This window comes from Plectrocnemia conspersa, unplaced genomic scaffold, assembly GCF_051122295.1.
Source record: "Plectrocnemia conspersa isolate PC_06_02 unplaced genomic scaffold, ASM5112229v1 ptg000006l, whole genome shotgun sequence".
NCBI lineage: Eukaryota > Metazoa > Arthropoda > Insecta > Trichoptera > Polycentropodidae > Plectrocnemia > Plectrocnemia conspersa.
Window position 1 is genome coordinate 16,173,191 of NW_028277170.1, and position 25,193 is coordinate 16,198,383.

The 25,193-nt window shown below is 32.7% G+C and overlaps 1 protein-coding gene across 3 annotated transcripts in view; it reads left to right on the forward strand.

Moving 5' to 3' along the window:
• The window catches only part of LOC148234353 (ras-GEF domain-containing family member 1B-like), an 87,166-nt gene that overhangs the window by 17,559 nt on the left and 44,414 nt on the right, over positions 1-25,193 (forward strand). Inside the window, exon 1 of one of the 3 annotated variants that reach the window (XM_088188420.1) lies at positions 5,463-5,687. The exons of 1 other annotated variant lie outside the window; for it this stretch is intronic. The gene's annotated coding sequence lies outside the window, so the exon portion shown is untranslated. Of the gene's footprint in view, positions 1-5,462; positions 5,688-18,755; positions 18,852-25,193 lie in introns of those variants that run through there. One more of the 3 variants, XM_088188421.1, reaches the window with a different exon arrangement.

Consider the following 25,193-nt stretch of genomic DNA (forward strand, 5'->3'; position numbering starts at 1 on the left):
TGTAATAAACGACATTTTACAATGATTATAAATATGTGATTGCATACCTGAAATAATCGTTTGCCAAAATATCTAAAAGTGGATTCTTTTTAATTCCGATATTGCAAATATGTATCTACGTCATGGTTTTTTTTATCAATTTCTCTTCTGTGCAATCATTTCTCTTTTGAAACAGCCAAATTTAGGATATTCAGTTATATCAAACTTATGTAGTATGTTCTTTATAAAAAGATAATACTTACTGACAGTGACTTTTGGTTTATATAAACTAATTGTACGTTGTAGCCATATAGGTCTCATTGCTTCTGAAAAATAATTAAAAACAATAAGACCATTATCAAGAGTTAAACATTGAACATGTTATTACTACTAATATAAACCATAAATGAAATTTAAACGACGTTACCGTACGTCATATTTTAATTGTTTGCCATATGTAACTGTTATTAGTTGCTTCTGAAAATTAACTGTAAACGATACTATATAGTGGGTAAAACGTAACTTTTTGTTTACACCAATATGAAATTTTTCAATATTACTACCATTGTAATATGTTTAATTAACTTTGGTATGTATACCTTTAATCACTGCTGTTTGTTTTTTAATATGTGATTCTAGAAAATCATTAAAGATAAATGTCTATATAATGCTATTTAACATATTAAGGGTTGTAAATTCGTATAAATAAAATATGTAATTATACTTTGTATGATTTTTGTATCATTTAGTGTTCCGATGCGATAATCAATAGTCAAAAATCCTGGACTAATGCAACTGCGGGGCAATGTATTACTGTCTTAGAATAAGAGTACTCCGGAAAACCCGACCGCTCTTTGTGGTATAGCATAGGTCTTTACCCACCGGTCCATTAGCAACCCGAAGTTTCAACATCATGTAGGCTTCGCATAGTCGGCTGTGCGCCAACAAAGTGCTCCACCTCCGTTCTCGACCTAAGCCGTCACAATCGACGACTGAATCTGGGTTCCCTCCCGGTCACGATTAGTACTGATGGTCTCCCGGCATCACTATCTATGTTGGAGATGGAGCTGTTTAGGAATATAGCTCCGTATATAAATATGTAGTAGTGCTCTTTTTAAACAATAGGTAAAAGTGCTTTTCATTAAATATATTTTTATAAATTCTTTCGCAGTCATAATAAATTATACAAATATTCTATTATATACAATACATGTTACTGGTTTATAACCATTTTCATGTTTACAGTTCAGTTATTTGTTTAAATAGAATAATAATAAGGATGGTTGTTCCGGTGGTTGGTGGTTACAACTTAAGAGAACAAAACTATATAACCTTTTACAATTTAAGTGAAGTTTAGCTAAAGATCTGAAAGTAATAGTTTTTAAAGCACATTACATTTAAATTTAAGGTTGTTTTTATCATAGTCTCCGATACATTATTGGTTTAGTGTGATAACGCGAAATATTTTTATATTATTTTTTTTATGAAAATGATAATGTTTTTTAATTGTTAGTATTTGTAGTATATTATCAAGTTTTTTAAAAATAATATAAAAAGGTACATTATATATCCAATGAGTGCCCTCCACTATTCACGCTATTTATTAATACCATGAATACGGCATTTACAAATTTAAGTTTTCTTCTCTTGCCGATTATTTAAAATTGCGCTCGATATGCTGCTGACTTTTTCTTTCTAGAGAGTGATTTAGATTTTCTATGGAGATCTGCCCTTTATTCTTCAGATTATTCCTATAATCTCAGTAGGAACGTAATGGTTAGAGAAACTTCCACTAAAGATCTCGGAATAACTTTTGAGAGCAAGTGGAAGTTCTGTCTACAGGTAAACGATGTCTGCGAAAAATCTTTCATGATTCTCGGCATTGTTATGAGGAACGCCAGCTTCAGTTTCTGAACTTTATCGTTTTTTTTATTAATCGAATATTTTATGTATATCAATAAGTATGAAAAATAATATCAATTAATTGCCAGCCACTGGATATTTTTAATATAATTATGATGACTTTTTTGTACATTTCGGGTATAACTTGCCGGATGTTGGTTTTTAGGTGCTTTAACGATTCTGGTTTGTTGGCGTAGATACGACACTTAAAACGCAGTCCTACAAAAAAATCCATTGATCGTGGTGGTTAGTTGACGTCACCAAAACATGAAATAATGCATTCTGGAAACTTTTCACGCAAAATATCCAACGTTTCACCCGATGTGCAAAATGTGCTGTTTTGATGGAACTGTGTGTTTTCCACGTCAATATCTTTGATTTCGTTGCAAAAATATTTGGTTATCATGCTGCTGTAGCGCTCACCGCTGACTGTTATAGTCCGACCTTCAACGTTTTAAAAAAAAGTAAGACTCAATGACGCCGCCCGATCACAATGCGCATCAAACAGTAAATTTTTGGACTTGTAATGATTTCTTGTGAATCACATAAGAATTATCTTTGTTCCATATGCTGCAATTTTCACTATTAACATACCCAGAGAGTTGGAAATGTGACTCATAAGAGAAAAATACTTTCTTTGAAAAATCTGCATGAACTTACTGGCTTTAACACCTAATCTGCGTAAATTATTCGTTGCAAAATACGCCAAAGGGAGCTGTAAAAAATTCCAAAAGCTGCGAACGCCGACGAATTGACAATTCCGGGTCTTCGGCCACACTTTCACCTACAGCAGCAATATTCTCGGCCGAACGAGCATCACAATGATGCACAGGCCTTACCCTATCTCCGATTCTTAGACTTTTTAATGTTTTTCATTACGTTGCAAATTATTTGCTCAAGAGGACGATGAAATTTACCATAACCTTCCCGTGAATTTCGATACACATCTCGTACAGAATTGTATATCTATAGAACAATTGAACAATTTTATCGCGTTGAGCGTTGGCTGAGCAATTTATTGAAAATTAACATTTGACACTTTGAGCACGCGAGAGTATTGACAACTGTCTGATTTACAGTACTGCCAACTTAACTCGAATTGGATCCACCAGTACTTACCCCTTATATATAAAGTTAAGAAGAGGATATGAAGAAATTTGGTTCATATCTGGTCTTGTAACCCAGCGCCTTTCTTTAAGAAGTATTGTGCTACGATTGGCTGAGTTATGGCAGAATGTTGTATGTCGCTAAGCATTTCTTTAAACTACACACTTTTTAAATGGGACGAGGTTGCATTATGCTCGGTAGTTTCAGCCCGTGGGCGATCGGATATTACCCAGTCTAAGTAATATCCTTGGTCGTTCGAGTGACAACCGCAGTCGAATAGACCGTTGCTATGTAGCTACTGATGGTCTCCGGCATCACTATTTTTAATGGTGACGGAAGTTATATAGGAGAAAGTGGAAGGGAGGGAAGGTAAATGGGCAGTTGCACTCCGTTTACCTACTTTTTGGCATCCATTTCAAGAACCACTGCTAAGGTACTTACCAATACTAAGCGCCTACGAGTCCAACCCAATGGGTGGCATCCAGATTTTAAGCGCTGGATGAGCGGGATCCACCCCCCGTAGTACTACATTATTTGTTAGAGTCTCAGTAGTGTTTCTCCCGTGCGTTTTGGGAAACGCTCTCCTGACCACCTGCAAATCTGTTGAATTGCTTTTGCATAGCATTAGATTTGCATGCTATTGCATTTCTGCGCTTCATCCTTGTACATCACTTTACGTAATGCCTCAGTTCCAGCTTTAGCCCTCGGCTCCTAAATGCCGAGCTCTTTTGGCCAGCTGGCGTTGAAATGCAACGCTTTGCTCGCCATTGGTAGTCCAAAGGACACTACCTCAGTTGGGTGTTCATAGAGTTTTGCTTCCTCTTAGGAGCTTTGGAATTCAAACTCGAAAGAGGTCACTCACTCTCCCACACGGTTATTGGCGAGCTCCAGCGTGTGGTCGACTGGCGCCGTACCTGGGGTCTAAGAGAAATAAATATTTTTTGCCGCAACTTGTGATAAAGGGTTCTTTATTTAAAGTTATTTTAGAGACATAACGCGCTCCAATTGTAAGAAGCGCGCGTGGGTGGCCCTGAAAAGGGCTGTTTATGCAAGTGTCTTAGATTATGACGGGAAGAGCGATCCGTGAATGATACTGAGCAACTTTGATGCTCCCAGAGAGGAGGCTGCCATGCTGAGTCAAGCGATGGAGCACCCTATGGGGGGGCGGAGTAAGCCCTATAGAAGCGTTCGAAGCTATGTTTTTCTTTGACGGCACAAAGTCTTGATGGGTGAGCGGGCCTGGGCTCTCTAGTTTGAGAGCGAAGTAGAGCTGCGTACGCTCTTCGTCGAAAAGCAGGAAGTTCTACAGGATGTGCTCCTAGGGCTGGTTATAGTCGCCGCATTAGCAGTCCCTTTCAGATGCTTGAAAGGGATGCCACTTTGATGTAGTTAAAGTGTCCACCCCAGACGTTCTCAGCACTTTCTCTAGTAATGAAGTCGAGGGACTTATACTTATTATTGGCTGATCTCCATCCTCTTCTGACTATTACAAGGCTGCCGAGAAACGTATCCTTAACCGGCAGGCTGATGTCGATCCACTGTGGCTGTTGATAATCAAACTATTTTCGGGGTGATAGAAGTATAACTAATTCAACATTCTTTACCTGCGCCATTGCCGTTACCATTACCTGAGCCCTACGAGTCAAACCCTATTGGCGGGCACCCAGCTTTTGATTGCTGGATGAGCAGAATCCACCTCCCACTACATATTGGAATCGGGACCGACTTTTAGTGCTTTCGTTAGCTGACCTACATTGCTTTGCAATTGCAGGCATTTGTAACAGCACCTCCCCCCCAAGATCCCAGAGAGGTGTATGTGCTGTCGTAGCCATTTGGGCCTGCTTGCGTTACTCTGCTGATGTTGACAATCAATCTATTTTCGAAGAATTACAGTTTTGGGTTCAGGAACGTCTTTAGGAGTCTCAATCGAACCCTCTTTATTTTTTTAGGATTTAATCCGTTATTTTGCACAGACGAAAGTTTTAGCACGAGATATGATGTATCTAATATTAAAACGCGGCGATTGAAATAATTTCGCGGTCGACTGGTCGATCGCGATTGATTCACTGTCAAAAATAAAAACACTGTATACCAAAAAGAGCTACACTAGTTACACCAATTTATTGCAGTTCGTATACTTTCGAATCACGTTATAATATTTCGGCTGATATTTCATCGGCACCTGTAGCTTTTTGTTTTAAGCTTGGGTGATTGCTCTTTTAACTTTTGCTCTCATAATCGAGTCCCATTGTTATATCACTGCATTTATATGTTTTATTATCGAACGGACAACTGGTGTGAGTCAAAAAGTACTTCAATTTACGCACGTCTTCGCTTCCCCTTCCGTCTAGGGCTTCGTCGCCCCTTTTTCCGTGGAGGGTCCTGCCGTATCCTCGCTCGGCGTCCGACAGCAGTGAAGAGAATGTGGTTTTGCTCAGATGCGCGCGTCGCTTTTCGGCATCCCGTCGCCCGCCAGTGGCGCTGCTGCACCCCGGTGTGGTAGTCGTATTGTGCTCGCGCCGGCCACCCCTAATTCGCCGCCCTCCACCGCCATCGCTCGCCGCCGGAAGAGTGAGGAGTGTCTCTGACGCCGTACGCTCGCGACGCTCGTCATCAGCGCATACTCAAACACACACACCACCTAGACGAGCCGTGTCAATGCGCACGTGCACGCACGAACACAGAGCGGATCACAACAAGTATACAGTAAACGTTCACCGATACGGATACAACTCTAGACTCTGAATCAATTGCACAGAACGACATTATTATAAATTCCCATAAAGAAATTCACTTATGTTTCACTTTTTCACAGAGCTTAACGACTTCTGGGATATTTCGACGTTTCGTGTCTACGACCAGCACATGTCATACGTCCAACAGCCGGCGTTCTTAAATGTTTCACCGAAAGGCGGTATTAACTGATCCATTCGTAGCTTCAGTTTAACCCTAACGCACGTTTAGATAGATTTCAACATGCTATTGCAAAGAAATTCATAGAGCAATCGACAAAATACAAATCACTTTTTGTTCGTGACCAAAGCCATCCGCCATTAAAAGTATATATTACATTTTTTATAATAAGAGACTTCCTGACTTTATCCTTGGAGCTCAACTGTTACTCAGTTATTTACTCTTAGGGTGAATACGGACTGTCTGAAACGCCAGTAAAGTAAAATTGCGATAAAATTAGATGGCAAAAATTTCGATGGGAGGGCATGCGTATCGCGCTTTTTTCCCTCTCTCTCTTTTATCAAAGTTTTGTCTACCAATAATAAATCATCATCTTAAGCAAAGTCTTTATCTAATCTCTGCTAACGCAGATTATCTAACGAATCAATAATAATATACTAAAACAAGATCAAGTCGAACCGATAAGTTAACTAGAACGATAGACCAATGGTACAAACACCATATAGATTTTAGTATTTTTAAAGTTTTATTGTATCAAGAAGATCGAATTATTTATCATTAAATAACTATAATATAAAATGGTTTACCAAATATTTATATAGTGGTTAAAAAATGTTAAATATCTCAAAAATAAATATCGTAACAAAAATAAAGTCTCATTTTGTTAAAAAATAAATCTGTATGAATATTTTTTAATGTTTTACAACCATTGCATAATTTCTACTGCTGCATAAAAAAGGATTGGTCCGTGCCAGATGTTTGAAAAAATAGAGTTGAGTATTTGAATGCAAAAAATTGTTTATGATTTTCTCAACTATTATAATCTTTGGTAATCTAAGAACAATATTAATAATAAGATAAAAAACGCTCCACGCGAGAATCGGCAGAGTGCAAAAATGTATTGGGCTTTCCACAGAATTACGCCATCAAATTTGCCTGTCGGTGAACTTAAATCTTTATCTTGTTCGAAATATGAAAAATATGAAGTAGCAACAGCTGACATTGACAATTAAGCCGGAACTCGACGCTCTGTAAGCAATCGAAGTAAATCGATTCATTCCAGTTCTTCGATAACTTGCATCCTATATATCAAATCATCCTATTGAAGATTTTTCTCTTTAACGATAATTCAGTTCTCTATTCATCAATAATATACATATACAGCCATTACTATAGAAATTGCACACCCCAATAAATGTTATATTCTTAAAAATGGCGAAAATATAAATAAAAAACAATTAAGGTTGTTTCAAGTGCTTATTTTTAATATTTAGTAGGCCCACCTTTAGCTTTACTTACATCTGCAACTCTATTTGGCATCAAGTCAACTAATGACTTGCAGGTGGATTGCCACAATTTTCTCCATTCTATCTGCATTTTTTTTGCAGCTCAATTTTGGATTTGCGGTTTTGTTGGGCAACCTTTTTTTTAATTTTGACCATGCATGTCTGGTAATTGTGTAGGCCATTCTAAAATCATCAAAACCTTTAACCCAAACCAACCCCTGCTTTTTAGCGGAGCGTTATCTTTCTGGAATCGAATGGATTCCAACATTGAAATATAAATGTTACTACTCATACTACCATTGCAAGTGTACAGTTACCCCCAGACCATAACGCTTCTGCCACATAGTTGACTTTGGATACTACGCAATCTGCTAGATATTCTTCTCCAACTCTTCAAATGTCATATTCTTAAAAATTAAAATAAATTTCTAAAAGCCTCGGTTTGTGTAGGGCTTTACAACTTCTGAGTCCCATATTGTTGAGACTTATTCTCACATTCCGCGTAAAAATGAATGGCCCTCCACTTAAAGAGACTTCAGCAGCCAGCTTTGAAGACGTTTTTAGACGATTTTTAAGGGACTCGCGAACCAACATGCAATCTTTCTGGGCAGTTGTCTTACGTTTTCTTCCAGTTCTTGGCTTTGATTTGTAAGAACCACGTTCGTTGAACCCAGGGCCGGCCCAAGGGACAGGCAGTACAGGCGATCGCTTGGGGCGCTAGATCTTGTGGGGCGCCGTGATACCAAATAAAGGCGCAATATTCACTTTAAATTATCAAACAATATCGTTAAAGTATATAATCTGATATTATTTTTTTGTATACATTACTGTGCACTCTTTAGATTATTTCACGCGTAAAAAATCGCGACGAAAATAAAACTACAAATTCTTAAATACCCACAATTGCAAAAAAGAGTATGGTGTCAAATATAATATTAAATTAGTTAGGAGGGGGCGCAAATTTAGTTTTTGCCTGGGGCGCCAAATAACCTAGGGCCGGCCCTGGTTGAACCGTTTCAAAGCATTTTGGACGGCGTGTCGTGAACAAATAATGTGTTTTCTAATTTACGATATATTCAGTCAATAATATGCAATATGCAAAAGCACTAAAATTATATTCGCTTTTTCAGCTTCATTTAATTTTTTTTGGCATTTTTTTAAATTAATAAATATAAATAATTATAACGACAAATAATGGCCGAGATCACGCAACTGAGCATAACGACCACTTAAGCGAGACTCAACAAGTAGACTTGCAATCCTTTTTTAAAACTCAAGTGAGCAATTAAAAACGATAACTTCATTTGTATAGTTCTCAGAATTGCGGTTAAAACTATCTGCTAAAATATTTCGGTTAGACTATGCACTTGTAAAGAGTTACACACCATTTTAAGTAGTACCCCAATGCAGTATATACACTAATATACTTTATTATTATAATCATGGCCCCCCACATCCTGAAGCGGGCCCCCATGCCACACATGTTTATCGCCCCCTTCCCTCTTACCGAAATGTTGATATTTATTTTAATACTAAATAATTCTTTTATTTCCTTTTATTTTAATAAAAGAAAATAAATCATTTTAAAATAATTAATTAATTAAAATTAAAATGTAAGACTGCTTTAATTTGGACATCTTACATGAATTTGCAATTGAAAATATTTATCTATACCATGTCCTTTTCACGATTCCAAATGAAATTTTCAATCCAAATATTGTTTTAATGTTCAGCTGTTTTCGTGAAATGGGAAAATATCGTACAACTTTTTCCAAGATTTATTTCTGGTTGAAAATACATAATTAGCTAAATTGCTTAAATTTCTATTATTTTAATTACAAAACATTTTACATAATACCTTGTTTAACGCCTGTTATACTATAACGTAAGATTTATTATAAATAAAGACTTTTCACGAGTTGATGACGCCAACATCTGTGGTCAAAACGTCGGCAAGAGAATTGAAAGAAAGATTTGTTGCGATAAGCACGCCTTTCTATCTCTCAAAACCGTAATAAATACCGAAATGACAACATCAATGTTATCGCAGTCTTATTTTTTCATCACTGTCACTAACATAACAAAGAGACTGTTTGTCTTCATCCTCTGAGTCAGAAATGAAAAATTTTATATTTAAACTGCTATTTTTCTGATGAAATTTGGTTACTTTTTTGGATGCGCAGCACAAATTTTTTAATCAAAGAGATCGAATCGAAAAAATCGCAACTTTTAAATCTGCGTCGAAATAGATCTAAAGATCTAAACTTTACCCAAGCTGAAGTCGAATCGTTGGCAGTAGAGATGGGAAAAAAATGTGCGATATGCATGCCCCCCCATCTTATAAAGTATCGTGATACATTTTGGTGAAAAAAAAAACAAAATATTTTTTTTATATTCAAATAATTTTTATGTGCAAAAATATTTTTTTTATATTAAAATAAAAGGTAAAAGACTCTTTAAGTTAAAATAAAAAAAATGCTATGAAATTCCTTTTTGAATTCCGATTTTTTAATTTTAGATCAGCATTTTTAAGCAAGAAGTCGAATCGGGCTTTCGTTTATATGTCTGATATTAACTAGAATAATTTATTATAAAAGTTTGATCGGTCAAATAATAACTTCTGAAGTAAATAAACTTTTTTCCAGATTTTGTGTCTCATAGTTATGATTATAGGAGAAGAAAGTCAGAACCTAAGATCCTCTGCAATAAATAGAATTTATATATAGTTACTTCCACACACAAGTGAAACCGAATTCTAAGTAATTAGGTGTACTGTAACAATCCTAGAATAATAGGATACAATTGATCAAACTATGCTGAATACAAAACTAATAAATTCACAAACAGTCCAGTCAAATAAGGCAAAATAAAGGCCAAATCTCGGAATGAAAGAAAGCTAAAATTTTGCACAGCCCTTTGTTTTGACATTTTAAAGACATTCGTCTTAAGAATCTCAAAAAAATTTCAGCTTTCTATCTTTCATTTTGAGGTTAAATCCTTATTTGACTGGACTAAAAGCCTGCCCCGAAAAAATGTAAGAATATATATTATCTTGAAACTGAATTTCTTTATGGGACACTTGTCTAAAGATACTATGAAGTGATTTGTATGAAAAATAAATTGTCTATTTGTCATTCAAAGTTGAACACAAGTTTTTTTTTGTGTAAGCAAAATTTACGCAAAAATCTAATTATAGTATCTTTGTAACAAAAACACTTTTCAAGTATTGAATATTTTTTCACATAAACATTTTATTTTTAAGGTGGGTATTTGATTAAGGCGTCTTAAAGCAAACGGTTTCAAAATATGTAAATCTAAACTAGACCATGTTATCACTTACACTCTTGATTAAATAAGAGGACAATTTAAATTCGCAATATATAAAATAATTGCTCCATAAAATAAATTATTTGTGCATTACTGTAGAAAAGTCTGCGAATAATAATAATAATTTAAAAAATATCGAATTCTTTTCCGAGAAACAATTCCGAAGATTTACCTTACGTAAATTAACAAACGTTTTATGAAACAAATTATTTATTTAAATGCAATCGCACCCATTAAGTAATAGTTTATTTTTACAAAATACATACAGTTAAATTCTGGTGAAGTGCTGACGGAAACGAATTCTAAATGGAAGTATGTATCAGTATAGGCGCTATGTATGGATGGTGAATTTATTTTTTGCTCACTTTTGCCGCAAAAGGCATTTACTAAAAAATAGAGGTATTACTGTTTTTTTTATGTTTGACTGTCTTTTTGTTGATATGCAGTTTGAACCTTACATCTATTAGCATTAACTTGTTACGGAACGGCTGTTGAGGCAATTTTTTTAGCTAATCTAATAATTTGGTTTATGGCGCATTTAACGACAATTTCTACAACGTTACAACTGAAGAAAACATTTACTTATTAAAATTGCAATATCATCTGTAAGTGACTTTTCACGCATATATACGTATATACATTTGAAACTGTAGTCGGACTATAGATTGATTAAGCTTTTTTTTCGCTGAAATTTAATCTATTATTATGGTCATGTTTAGGGTCTTCTTCCTTTGTGTAATAACGACCAAAGAGTCAATAAGCGACTAACAAGTAACTGTTACGTCCTTCTTTTTGATATGAATATATAAAAAATATTTGTAGATCTTCTTCAACCAGTTGCACTTGCCGCAGCAATAGTAAGCTATCATTGCAAGGATATGTTTAATAATAAAATATTTGTGAATATACGCAAGCTTTGGTAGTCAATCATCGTTAGACAACATATCATAGAACCTCTGAATCTTGAAGAATAACTCGTCTTCTTGGCGCAGGTCAAACAATTGGAATAATATTTTGTCGCTCGATAATTATGCCACTTCAGTATGAAGAAGAATACAGTATGCTAATAGCGCATGTCTTCACAGAGCGTCGCAAATATTCGAGAATTGCGCACTTTGAGCCGAATTCCTTTACATTTTTTTTCATCAGAAAGTACTTTGTATATAAAATTATACAAAAGTATGCAATAATCTAGATGTCCAACATCTTTTATTTTTGAAAAAACTACTGAAAGATGTTGGTTATGCTTATGACACTGTGCATATTTCAACACATTTCTTCCATACAATACTGTGTTTCAAAAAATATTTATTTAGTGCAATAAAAATCACAATAATGGTTGACCTACTTGATAAAATTAGCTAGCAGAGGAGTTCTTCCTATTACTCTTCTTGGCAATCAATCCTCACAAAACAAAGAACTACCTTGTTAGTTATGTTGATTCGTCATGTTAAATTTAATAAAACGTAAAAAAACACAAAGGCAATGACTTGATTTTCAATCTGCAATCTTTGGTTTTCAATTTTGCGCTTTATATTGCTATTAGACATTTTAGTTTCTAGGCAGCCTATTTTCGCAAAACATTTCCACTGGTCTGTAACAAGCAATGCTTATTTAAAAATTCTTCAATCGTGACTAGTTTTAGTGCTATCAAAAAAAAAAAATTCGCTAGAGTCCTATCTTCAACAATCATTAATGCTAATTAACTATTTTTGCTTTTGCATATTTTCACGCATTATTTGGAAGTTTTTAATTAGATTTTTAGCTAAATCAGTGCGTTTTTACGGCAAGTTTTGAAAAGTTTATTGCATCCAACTCTCAGAACCCACAAAATAAGCGGTCATGAATTAAAATATAACGGCACATTTTGATAAACACAATAATTGCACATACTATATTATTTAAACCATCCATTGTAGATGTCTTCGCAGTAGTCTTGAATACGTTTATACAATTTACGTTTGGGCATCCGCGACAAGTCTTCTTAAACATTTGCACCACTTCACTGCATTTCATTCCATTCTAGCTAAAGGCATTTATTAAATGTTAAAGTATATGTTCCATAATTTTAAAAATAATGCAATATTTCATATTTCATACGATATGCTAAATTTTATATATAATTGAAGTATCGCAAAAAATCAAGGCGTCACCTGTGCACGAAACCTGATAGATTTCCAATGAAATCTGATATCTTGTATATTTTAATATATTTTGCTTTTAGGCGCCTCAATCACTACACAGTTGGTTAAAAGTATTATAATATGATAATACATTTAAGTTAAAAATTCATTATAATCATACTTACATATTTTTTTTAATCTGTGAAAAACACATTTTAAAAGAGCATTTTATCTAATACAAATTATATATTATATTAAATCAAACTAAAATCGATTGCTCAATTAAACAGGATGGCTTAAAAACCAGGGATGGGGATTCACTACAAACTGAATAAAATTATAAAATATTTTTTTATGTACTACTTAGATTTTTTCGCTACTGTTAAAGTACTGTTATGACACATAGTCCAATCAAATAAGGCGAAATAAAGGCTAAATCTCGGAATAAAAGATAGAAAACTAAAATTTTACATAAATCTTTGTTTTGGCGTTTTAAAGACGGGCTTAAAAGTCTCATAAGATCGGGTGTCCGCTAGTCAAGATATCAAAGGTCAAATATCACGAAAATCGTATTTTTGCAAATATCTCGCTTTAGATGTTTCACAATAGTTATAGAGCATATATTTTTTACTATTTTCTCGGAGATGAAGTACGCAACGACAGGGTTTTGTGTAAATGGGTATATGACACGCATGCCACGAACACTATCTATGAGGAAATAAAGAAATTTTGTGCTTTGCAAAACAAGAGATTTAAATCAAGAGATACTACAGATGTTAGAAAACTTGTTGTAATTCACCCTTCACAATCCTTTGGCAAATATAAAGCAAATAGTATATATAGTAGCTGTAAACACTGTTACTTTTTCAGAGAATAACCGTAAACAAAAAGTTTGACATCATAAAGAATATTTACAGTATGAATTATGTTTATACCCAACATCATTAGTTGACAATACTGGCATGCGAAAGACTACAGAAGCAAAATTGTATTATATAACAACATGGAGCCTGTCAATATTGAACTAGATCAAGATAATGTAATATTGGATTTCTTCTGCGTCGCGTCGTATGGAGCAAAGATGGTACTTTTTCCATCGTTCTCAATAATAACGTCAACTATTTGCAAACGAATTTCGGTTCAAATATTGTTGCTGTATTCGACGTAAAAACATAAAAGCAATAAAGGAGCATCTGAACAACAAAAGACCATCATCATCGACGGAGAAGATATTGATCGGATGGTTATTTAATAAGACGAACCTAATCACTTCAGCAAGAAAATCGGCAAAGATAATTTAGAGACACGCATGTATTCGTCTAAAAGCTTCGAGAAATATCCTCGTTTTAACTTACATATCTTATTTTGACACATCTGCGGTGTTTAAGAAATGAAAACGGCAAATTATAAAAATGTTCGAGAAGCACCCCGATTTGTACCGGTGCAAGTAGCTCGTCAGTATATCAATCGGATTTTTTTCAACAAACTTGGTTAGGAAAGGATTTACAACCTGTGAAATAGAACAGGATCTTGGAGCCAACAATATTATTGCCGCCACCTTTCTTGCAATTTTCTGCAATTGCAAGAAAGGTGGTGGCGCGAACTGTGGAAAGTAGGGTTACAATGCTCTAAAGTTAGTAGCCGGATAGTTTTGATAGAGAAAGTGAACTTGTTCCTGTGGTCTTTGAGTCAAATGTGACGAAAAACGAGGATGACGATAATGATACGGAAATTGAATTTGGGTGACCATAAAAAGAGGACGACGACGAAAAAGAGGAAACTTGAGACTAGTGATGATATTCAAAGGTGGACCGAGTAGCTTCTGATACCATTCACTAGGAGGTTGTTAGTTAATGTTGTACATAAATAATAAAATAATAATATAAAATATTTATTTTATTTTATTAATTTAAAATTTTAATTAATATTGTCTCATAAGTTTCTTCTTTATAAATAATTATAAATTAATAATATTTTTATTATATAATTAACTTTGTAAAGTGTACTACGCATCACGCTCTGTAGTTAATTAATATTATCGCATATTTTTTTTATTTATAAATAATTATAAATTAATAATATATTTTTAATATTTAATTGACTTTGTAAAGTGTACTAGGCATCAAGCTCTGTAGTTTATGTAGCTGTCGTTCCCGCTCTCCGCCCTATATTTTGTAAAAGATGAATTATACAAAAAAAAATGTATTTTTTACAAGTTTTTTAAAACATCTAATGACGTCCAACGTATAGAAAGCGAGATATTTGCAAAAAACGACCTTTGACCTATACTATCTTGACTGGCGAACACTCGATATTATGAAACTTTTCAGCCCGTCTTAAGAACGTCAAAACAATGGTCTGTGCTTTCTATCTTTCATTCCGAGGTTAAATCCTTATTTGACTGGACTAACATAAACCTTTTAATTTAAATTTTTAACAACATTTACTAAGGAACCACATTTATGATTCACAAAAAAAAACATATACTTTTTGGCATTCCAGGCAGATCAAAAGCGTAGTTATATTTTATTGGTTCAGTTATTTACAATATGTTTCTATATTTATTTTGTTCCCAGTCTTACTAAAAGCTGAATCATTAAAAATCTTTTAATCCCTATCTCTGTTAAAAACATATGTAAAAAAACGAAAAAACAAATATTAATTTATTATTTCAAGGCGATGCTAAAAATAAACCAGTGGTTCTTAACCGGGGGTGCCCGCACCCCTGGGGGTGCGGGAAGGTATATTGGTGGTGCGGGAGAAGCCCGTAACAATATAAATTATTAAATATCATTTATTAAATTTTTGATAATAAAATATTTGAAAACTACAGTACTTACCACAAAAACGCGAAAGTCGGGATTGGGGTATTGAAGCTCGTACAAAAACTGGGGTTATGGGTTCTTCGCAAAAAAAAAAATACGTGAATGAAATATTTCGTTGCTATGCATGCGATCACCGACACATACATAGGCAGTCGTTGATCATTGTTACATCGGGCGCGTATTGGCAAAATGTGCCGATCACTAGCACACATGAGGACATAATAAGTGCGAACGAGTTAGGTAGATCTCTCCAACAAAAAATAGTAATGCTGGGGAACCATCAGTAGTTCCAGACCGGGAAACCAACCGCGGTCGTCCATCGAGGTGACCCAGATTGATACTGGAAGCGGACCATCGGCCCTGTCGATGGAAAATATGTGCTCAAGTGCTAGGGTTGCTAATGAGCCAAATTTGGCTTACACACGACCTGAGGAAGCGGGTGAGAGCACCCGGGGACTGTCATCTTCCTTTCTTACTCTCTACCTAAGTCTACTATTGTTTCTGTGTCATCGGCAGTTTGTCGAGAAACCTCTTGAAACAAACACGTTTACGCATTTAAACATCCGATTATAAACATTACTACCTATTTAATACATTATTAATTGGTCAGTGACTCAAGCCGAATAGGATACATTGATAATACAAATGTAAGAATTTTTCTCACTAATTTGAAATAATATTTTGTTAATTTTTTTTAACGTTATTTCTAAATAATTTAATTGATTATAGTGAACCCTACTATGTAAAAAAAATGCCAATAGAACGACAAGTATGATGCTTATGGATTCACTTGTAAAACAGAAAAAGATGGTACGCATCAACCTTAATGCATCTTATGTTCCATAATATTTTCAAACTGCAATCTCAAACCATCAAAGTTATTAAAGCATTTCAACCATCTGCATGGTGGTGAAGGTGGGCATAGCATGAACAGTTTGTAGTCAAAAAAGGCTCGATTTGATACCAGTGGTACTACCTTAAAATTATGCGAGCCAGAAATTCAAAAGCCCTTGTTAGAAGCGTCCTATCAAGTGGCATATCTGTGTGCAAAGAAAAGAAAACCTCACACGATCGCTGAGGAATTAATAAAACCCTGTGCATTAATAATAGCTAAAACTGTATTAGATTCTAATATAATTCGATCGCGAATTCAAGATCTCAGTGAAGATATTTTACTGCAAATAATAAGACATAAAAGTCAGTCCACTAAAAGTAAGCATACAACTTGATAAGTCAACTGATGTTGATAATTGAAGCCAGCTTTTGGTATTTGTGCGATATGTAAAAGAAATGATAATATATAAGAATTTCTATTTTGTGAGCCACTGGAGTTGACTTCGAGAAGAATCGATGTTTTCAATTATATTAAAGATTTTTTTCTAAAATATCAATTACCAATGAATATTATTGTCTCAATGTGCACTGATGGGGCCCCAGCAATGTTAGGCAAAAATTCCGGATTTTTTTCACACATGAAAAGAGAATTACCGCAAGTTACAATAACGTATTGCATGTTGCATCATCATGCACTTGCGTCAAAAGCTTTGCCAGAAAGTTTAAATCAACACCTAATTACTGCAAATAATATAGTAAAATATATCCGTGAACGACCGTTAAATCATCACAATTTTCATGCTTTTTGTGAAGAAATCGGTGCTGCTCATACCGTGCTTCCATATCACACCGAAATACGATGGCTCTCTAAAGGTCGCATGCTTAAAAGACTTTTTGAATTGCGTGTAGAAATTATTCAGTTCATGACTAGTCAAAACTGTGATTTAGTAAAAGATTTTGAGAGTAAGGATACAATTCTGAGACTAGCCTACTTAACATATATATTTAGTTAATTTAATGAATTTAACATATCAATCCAAGGATTTGATAAAAAGAATATGATAATAGCTAATGAAAAATTATCTTTATTTATTGGAAAACTAGAAATTTGGATACGTCGAGTTGAAAACGGGAATTTTGCAAACTTTCCCTTGCCTGATTCAATTGTTGTGGAAAATGAAAAAAATACAATTATACCTGACATTGCAATATATTTGAAACGATTGAGCGAATCATTCAATGGATATTTTTCTACCAGTAATATTATCAAAACTCAGATCCTGGATCCATTTCTATATAACCTAAATTCGATGGATGATAGTGATTTAAAAAAAGACGATCTTTTTGAAATGCGAGACAATGGACATATTCAAATGGAATTTGAACAATTAGAATTACAACAATTCTGGTGTACACAGTTAGAATGTTACCCACAGTTGGTGAAAGAAGCATTGCAGTCACTGCTACCATTTGCCACCACTATTTGTGGATTTTCATCGCTTTTGCATATAAAAACTAAAGCGAGAAATCGCTTAAATGCAAGTGATGATTTACGCGTGTCTCTTTAAAAAAAAGACTCGCTTCACAAATATTATAATGAACAAGCAACAGCGGCCTATCTATTGATAAAAATAATATTGTTTTGTATATGATATATCTAATTCAATTTTTTTTAAATAAACAATAAATTTCGCAAAAAATGTATTTTTCTAAATTAAAAATTCGAAGCACATTTTTCAATGGGGTGCGGAGACCAATTTTCAGATTCAAGGGGGTGCGGCTCACTTAAAAGGTTTAGAAACACTGAAATAAACAATAAATTGTAATGAAAAATCATGAGATTTGATCATTTAATATAGTTTTTGGCGCCACTTTATATAAAAGCATGCATATATTCGTATACATAATATTTCCTACTTCGACTATTAATCTTAGATGCTAGAATAAATACAAATAATATTATGAATATTGTGTTTCTTATTGAGCTCCTCAACTTATTAATTCAAAGAGTTAATATTTTACTATAAATATTAAATCACGCCATACAACAATGTATTATTAAATATAAACATATAATTATTCCTCGATTTACGCAGTTTAGAAAACACTTTTTTTATAAATACTCCAAATCAAACATATGGCGTTGTAATAATGGCTTACTTCCACTTTTCGCACTTGACCTACATCTGAAACCTCTCTCACTGCCCATGCAGTGTGTCCTGAGCTGCTTTTTGGAGTGCACACGTGTCGCTAAAGATTTTCATCGCTTAGTTAATGGCGTTAAAAAGTACCCGTAAATATTTTTCGATCGTTTTATTACAAAAATTTATTCTATGCTTGCTTTACACAATATTTCCCGGAACGTACCTACCACGTAAATCGAGGAATGAGTGTATATTGAATATGTTTTTATATAATACATACACATTCACATTTATATTTTATTATCATAATAATTGCAGTTAAGCTTTGAAAATGTCTGCATATGATTTTTATGCAATTTTTTGGGACGCCTTAAATATATTATTAGATCGTCTAAAAGGACTCCTTAGAAGGTAAATATGTTATATTATAAAATCATTCATATTTTCTGTCTATTCGTATATTGTTAATTATTTTTATTGAACATTACTTTCTTATGTATAAACACTACATGTGGTAGATTCGCTGGATTGTAGTAATTTTCTGATCAACTTCATCTGATGGCATCAATTAAATTTACACTGTACAAAAATATATCTTTTTTGCAAAAAAGATACGGGGACATTGTTCTTCCCAGCCACAAAATATATTTTTTTAAATTAAGAATAATCAAAAAACTTTTAACTTCTTCATGTTTAGCTATATTGAATTCTATTTTTGATATATAACTATATATAACATAACATTAAATTACATCCGCAGGGCTTAAAGAAAAAATAATACATATAAAAAATATATTCACAGAGACAATAAGATTAAATCATTAAATTTAAAAAAAATTGCCGAAATAAATGTCGTTTTTTAATGAAACGAAAAAATCACTTTTATTCGTATTTTAATTTTTCAATATATAATTTACTTCCAAAGAAACCTTCTTCTACATCTCGGTTATTTTTAAATTAAATTAGCATCGGAGGTTTTGATTCAAAGTATTCTGATAATCCAGCAGCTTGATTCGAGTTAATCATACCCCAGTATACCTCGTAGTAATTTGGTGGGAAATAAAAATTGATAATATTAATATTCCCTCATGTACAGGTATCTGAGAAGCTTTTTTTAAACCTTTTCAATTAACGGTTACAACTTCTGTGAGATTTAGCTCATTGTCATTCCTATTATAATTAAATTTAAGTGGTATTTTTCTTAAAGAAATATTAATGGCCGAGATAAGAACAACAAAAATATAAAAAAAAAGTATTCAGACGACTTGAAAAGTATGATTAAAAAAAAAACATTTTATAAAAAAAACACAAAACTGTACATTATTTTAAAGAATTAAAGCATGACAAACCTTATCTTTAAGTCTTTGCAAAATTAGTGTAGATAGCATCTACTTGATTGCCGATATCTAGATTTTTCATTACTGATCTTGATTCACAAACATATAATATTCATAGAGAAAAAAAATTACTAAATGTTCATTATTCAACAAAGCTTGGAGTCTAAATTAAGCTTCTACCCAACTTGATTTATATATTATCACAGTTTTTGCAACAGCTGGCTTTGAAATGTGTTTTGTTTTCATATTTGATAGTTCATCTTTGCAACGGTAGCAGTAATTATTATATATTTCTCCATTGTCCATTCACTCATTGATTTTTGTGTAAATATAGGATTACCGGATGTGAGATTCTGAATGCAGCATAATATTTATGATTTTCCAAAATATAATTACATCCACTTCCACTCGGACGCTTTGCGTATTAATAATGTAAATATACGATGTTATGTATTTACCATACAAATTTATTCATGACTATATTATCATTATTATTTTTACATGATATTTGCAACGTAAGTGTGAAAATTCCATATTGAAATTAATACAATATGTACTTGTAACTTTTTTTCCTTGAAGTAAATATATATGAACCACAGGGAGTCTTGTATTATATAATAACTCTCTTATATTTCTTCAATACTGAGCTACGGTATTGTCAGACACTTAAAGATCTCTCTATACCTATCTAAATAGTGTACACAGGATCTAATTTCTAGATTTTTTGTTTGCCAGTGGACCGATAATATATTTTAGAGCTCGATTTACATATAAGTAAGAGCTTCAGCATGTCCTGAAGTGTTGCAGCAAAAATAAAAAGCAAATATAATTCTTGGCTACCTTATAACCACTAGGAGTATTCGTTGATTTTGCTACCTACGATATTTTTAGCATTTTATCTGCATTCCAAACTTAGTAAGTAGTAAAGAGATTACTTTAGTTTTTTGGTATAATATTATTTAATATCTTTACGACTTAAAATATGCGAATCCATTTTTAACTACTGCACTTGTATTTTATTTTGCTATCTATTTATTTGCATTTTCTTCTACGTGGATTATATTTTCTGGAATATTTATTATATTATCCATATTGCCTTTTACACTTTTTTTCTTAAAAAATACATTTGTATATAATATAAATTTATATTTTTTTAGTTTGGATTTTGAAGTATTGCGAAGTCAGTCTTGCTGCTAGTCTAAAGCATATTTTAGATCTGATAATCAAGACATCATTTCCTGATCTTTGAAAATGCACAAAAGTCACTTCTATTCATGAAATGACGACAAATTGTGAACAAAAAGTTATATACAAGTCACAGTGTTGTCAGCTGCTGCTCGATTAATTGAAATAATTATTATGAATTATAAATAATATATAATAAACATATATAGTAGATAAGAGACAAATGGAATCGATGTTGCAAATTACATGTTCAAATTGAAAATAGGATTGAATTTGCAACTGCATTTTCTGGTTAGTTTTCTAAATGCATATACATCACTAGCAATTACTTCTATGTAAGTTTGCATACATAAAATATACAAGTTTATTTGCCTGGTCAATTACGTGTTTATACGATTGAACGATGTACTTTATAAAATGGAAAACATTGCAGCTGTTGTCTTGGCCTGTGTTACTTTAATTAAATCAATGATGTTTAGACTATTATCCAATTGGCAACTTTTAGTTGTTAATAAAAACATTTTGTTATCTATAGTTCCGTTTCGGCATCTGTAATGTACTACTAATAATAATTTAATAGATTATGTTTAACCTTTATATAAATTTCAATTGTATTATCTCGCTTCTTGAACATGAATAAAAACAATAATTTATGCATAAAATTATATATTGTAGTATGAATTACAACATAAAGATAACTCGAATATCAACAAACAGACACTTTTCCGCTTTTGGACATTTGCCAGTTTTCATTTCACATTGTTTTTGTGTGCGTATAGTTTGACACATTGCCGTTATTAAATTCGGTCAAAATATTACGTATGGTTTTAGTGGCACACTTTAACAGTTTCTTGTTATTCCTTTTATGGCGTTATTGAACAACGGACACAACAATTTAAATTAGTTTGATATTAATCGGTTTCTATTTGACGGTGTCTTGCACGTTAAAGAAACTTTTGTTGAAGATCTTATTGTTTTAGTATATAGTGATGAATGAAATGAAATTCAAGCAAATCACTGCAGGTTGCATTATATTTTTAGATAAAAAAATCATTGAACGGTGTTCATCTAGAGGGCGTAGATGCAGTAGTGCAGGCCCTCTGGAGGGCTAGTCTCCGTGGGGCAGCTCAAGACGTTGTAGTATCTAAAGGCGTCAGTGATGAATTGTAGAGAGACGGGAACAACCGATGGCAATCTCTCGTCGAGCGTCTGAGAGGTGCAGACTTTAGAACACTGTTTCTCTGTGGGGCTTTTGAATGCCCAACCGAACATCCTCTATGCCCCAATATTGCTTGTCTTCTCTAGCTTAAAGGGAATTTGAGTTGCTTTCAATTTATGAACTCTAGAGAATCAAGCTTTCAGTACTTTTTCAGAGTCGTTGTGTTTTTTCGGTGAATGAGAAATAACGATTTGCTTTTTTAGTATTGTTGATAACATTCAACGACGTTTCAAACTATGCAATAGTGGTACAAATTATTTTTGTACATTTTCAGACTGGTTCATACCCGAATGGCTGCGGACCCTGCAAACTTTAAAGGAATGGAATTTTCATTGATGAGTCATCTCTCATCTCGCAATGTCCGTGTAACATGTTACGGCCGCCACAATATAATTTATTATCCGATAAATAAATTTTATATTTCTTGTAATTATAAAATGTATGTATATTATTATTATTTTATATTTACTGCAATCCAGCGAAAACTTTTTCTTTGCCAAATAAACATGTTTATGACACTTATAAAATTATGAATATTAATAGGATAAAATATCTATGATATCTTTCACGATATTTTTTATTATTGATGCTGTATTTTTTTCATGTAAAAAGTATGTTTATTGCGCGTATATATTATATATACTGCCTATTATTTTTTATTGAAATGTAAACCTTTAGAGGTATTACACAAACAAATAATAATTTGTATAATACTAGTTTTTGGTTTGGAGCATTACCAGTCTATAAGCTAATATCATAAAACTAATGTTTTATTAAAACTAACAGTCTAGTAAAAATGTATTTTTTGTTTAAAATATAGTTTATGAATAATATTTGGAGAGTAAAGATACAGAATCCAGAAAATATTCCATTAAAATTTAATTTTAGAATTGATTAATAAAATCTTTAGAAAACTGCTTAATCGTTAACATTGCATATAAACGAGTTTATGTTGATCTCAACTTCATGTGAACCATATTTGGTTCATTATCACTTTTTCAACACCCAGCGCGCGTTAAATTTTTCGGTAAGCATTTTATAACAAATTTAACATTTAAACAATCGTTAAACCTCTAATAAAAAAAACTGAGGCCCTCCTTGATTTCATAAAATAATCCCAACACATTTTTGAATAATATAAAAATGCTTTTTTTTAATAAAAAAATACGTAGTTTACATAATAATAATGATAAGGTTTACTTATATGTATTTTTTATAAATACATTTATTCTTAATGCTTTTATAAATTGAATCAAATTGTGGTTTTATCGATTAAAGTACTACTCTGGGGTTATATTTTCACCACAAAATGGGGTCAATGTTTTGATTGAACAGGAAAAAATCCCGTTTCGTATAAATAGGATGTTACGAATGGCAGTTGCTTGATAAACTATCTCAAACGCTATTGACTTTGATTCAACCAAAATTGAATTAGAGTTTCAGTCTCAAATTTTTGATAATTATATAATATGTTGTTCGTTTTCGAAAGTTGTCAATCCAAATGCATCATGTTGCTCATCGACAAATAGATTCTGTGTCAATACCATTGCAGTAATGTGAAAAGTGCATTATAAAACTTTGCAAATGTTTTGCAATTGTTCACTTCAATATATTTTCTGGCGCAGAAATCATTTTAAAGATAAAAATGCCGAACATATTTTTTTTCTAATTTGAGATTTTCATAGTTTCATTTTTTATGAATGCTTTCACTTTGTTGTTCTAAATATATGGATGCATTTGTGATCCATGCATTTTTTTTAAATCAAACAAATAGGCAAGTTTATCAATAAATATATCGTTCTAAAGTAAATTTTGTTTTCATCCAAAAGAATCGCAATTTTTTCATTTAAGTTCGAATGTTTTTTGTATCACTATTGCACGAGATCTAAACTCACTTCACAACATTATAGAAGTGGTGTCATCGAGCTCTAATACTTTCACACAGCTTTCCAAGTGACCTAACTATTAAATGTTTTTGATGTAATTCATATTTTTTTAAATGTCGTCAAGTTCCTCGCTCATATTTTTTGACACAAGCTGCTCTGTGCATCCAAATAATATCGGGTAGTTTATTTTTAACTAATGTTTAAAGACCTTTTATGGTTCTTGACAATGAACACGAATCCCACACAACTAATCCACTCTCTATTGTTCTCATAGGAAAACGTCAATTATATTTTTTTAAATATTGGACATGGCTTTTCCAGAAATTTAGTTGCAAAATGACATACATCGCTATCATATTGTATATTATTAAATATTAAATTAAATATGTATGCTAGATACGTTTCCTGATCTATTTGTAATGTGAATTTCGAACTAAGCAGTCGAGATTTTCAGTTATATCATCAATTTTTTTTCCAACAGTATTATTAGCAAGTGGCATGTGTTGCAACTGTTTTGCATATACCTCGCGCAACAATTTTTCAAGAACTAGTTTTTCTTCTATTATATGTATTTTTCAGATTTTGCGATTTTGTAAGAAATTTTGTACACTAGTTCCTGAAAGTTTGATTTTGTTCATGTTTAATAAACAAAATATAATTTTCTTTGGAAAAAATCAATGGGTTAACTAATTTATTCAGAATGCACAATTTCAATGAGGTTTTAATTTACATGGTTTTATACTACAGGCAGTCCTCTACTTTCTCACATAATTGGTTCCTGAAAATGTGTGGGAATGCGAATGTACAAAAGTCGAGGGAAGTAAAAAAAATTGAAATTGTGTGTATTTTAAAATATTTATTTATCAAGTAAATATAAGGTGTTTAAGAGAGACACGTTTAAGTGGGGTTTGCGGGTGTTTCCTTTGAAAAGTTATCAAGAGTTAACTGTTTTCCACTAGTCTTTTTCTTTTCATCATATAGTATTTTATAACATGCTATGTTTTTATTGATCGCCCCACGCACTTGAGATAAACGTTCTCCATTGGGATCACAATCTTCCATAATATTTAAAAATTTGGCAAGGTGCGTCAAGGCTTCATTCATATTTTTCATTGTTAAAGAGTTT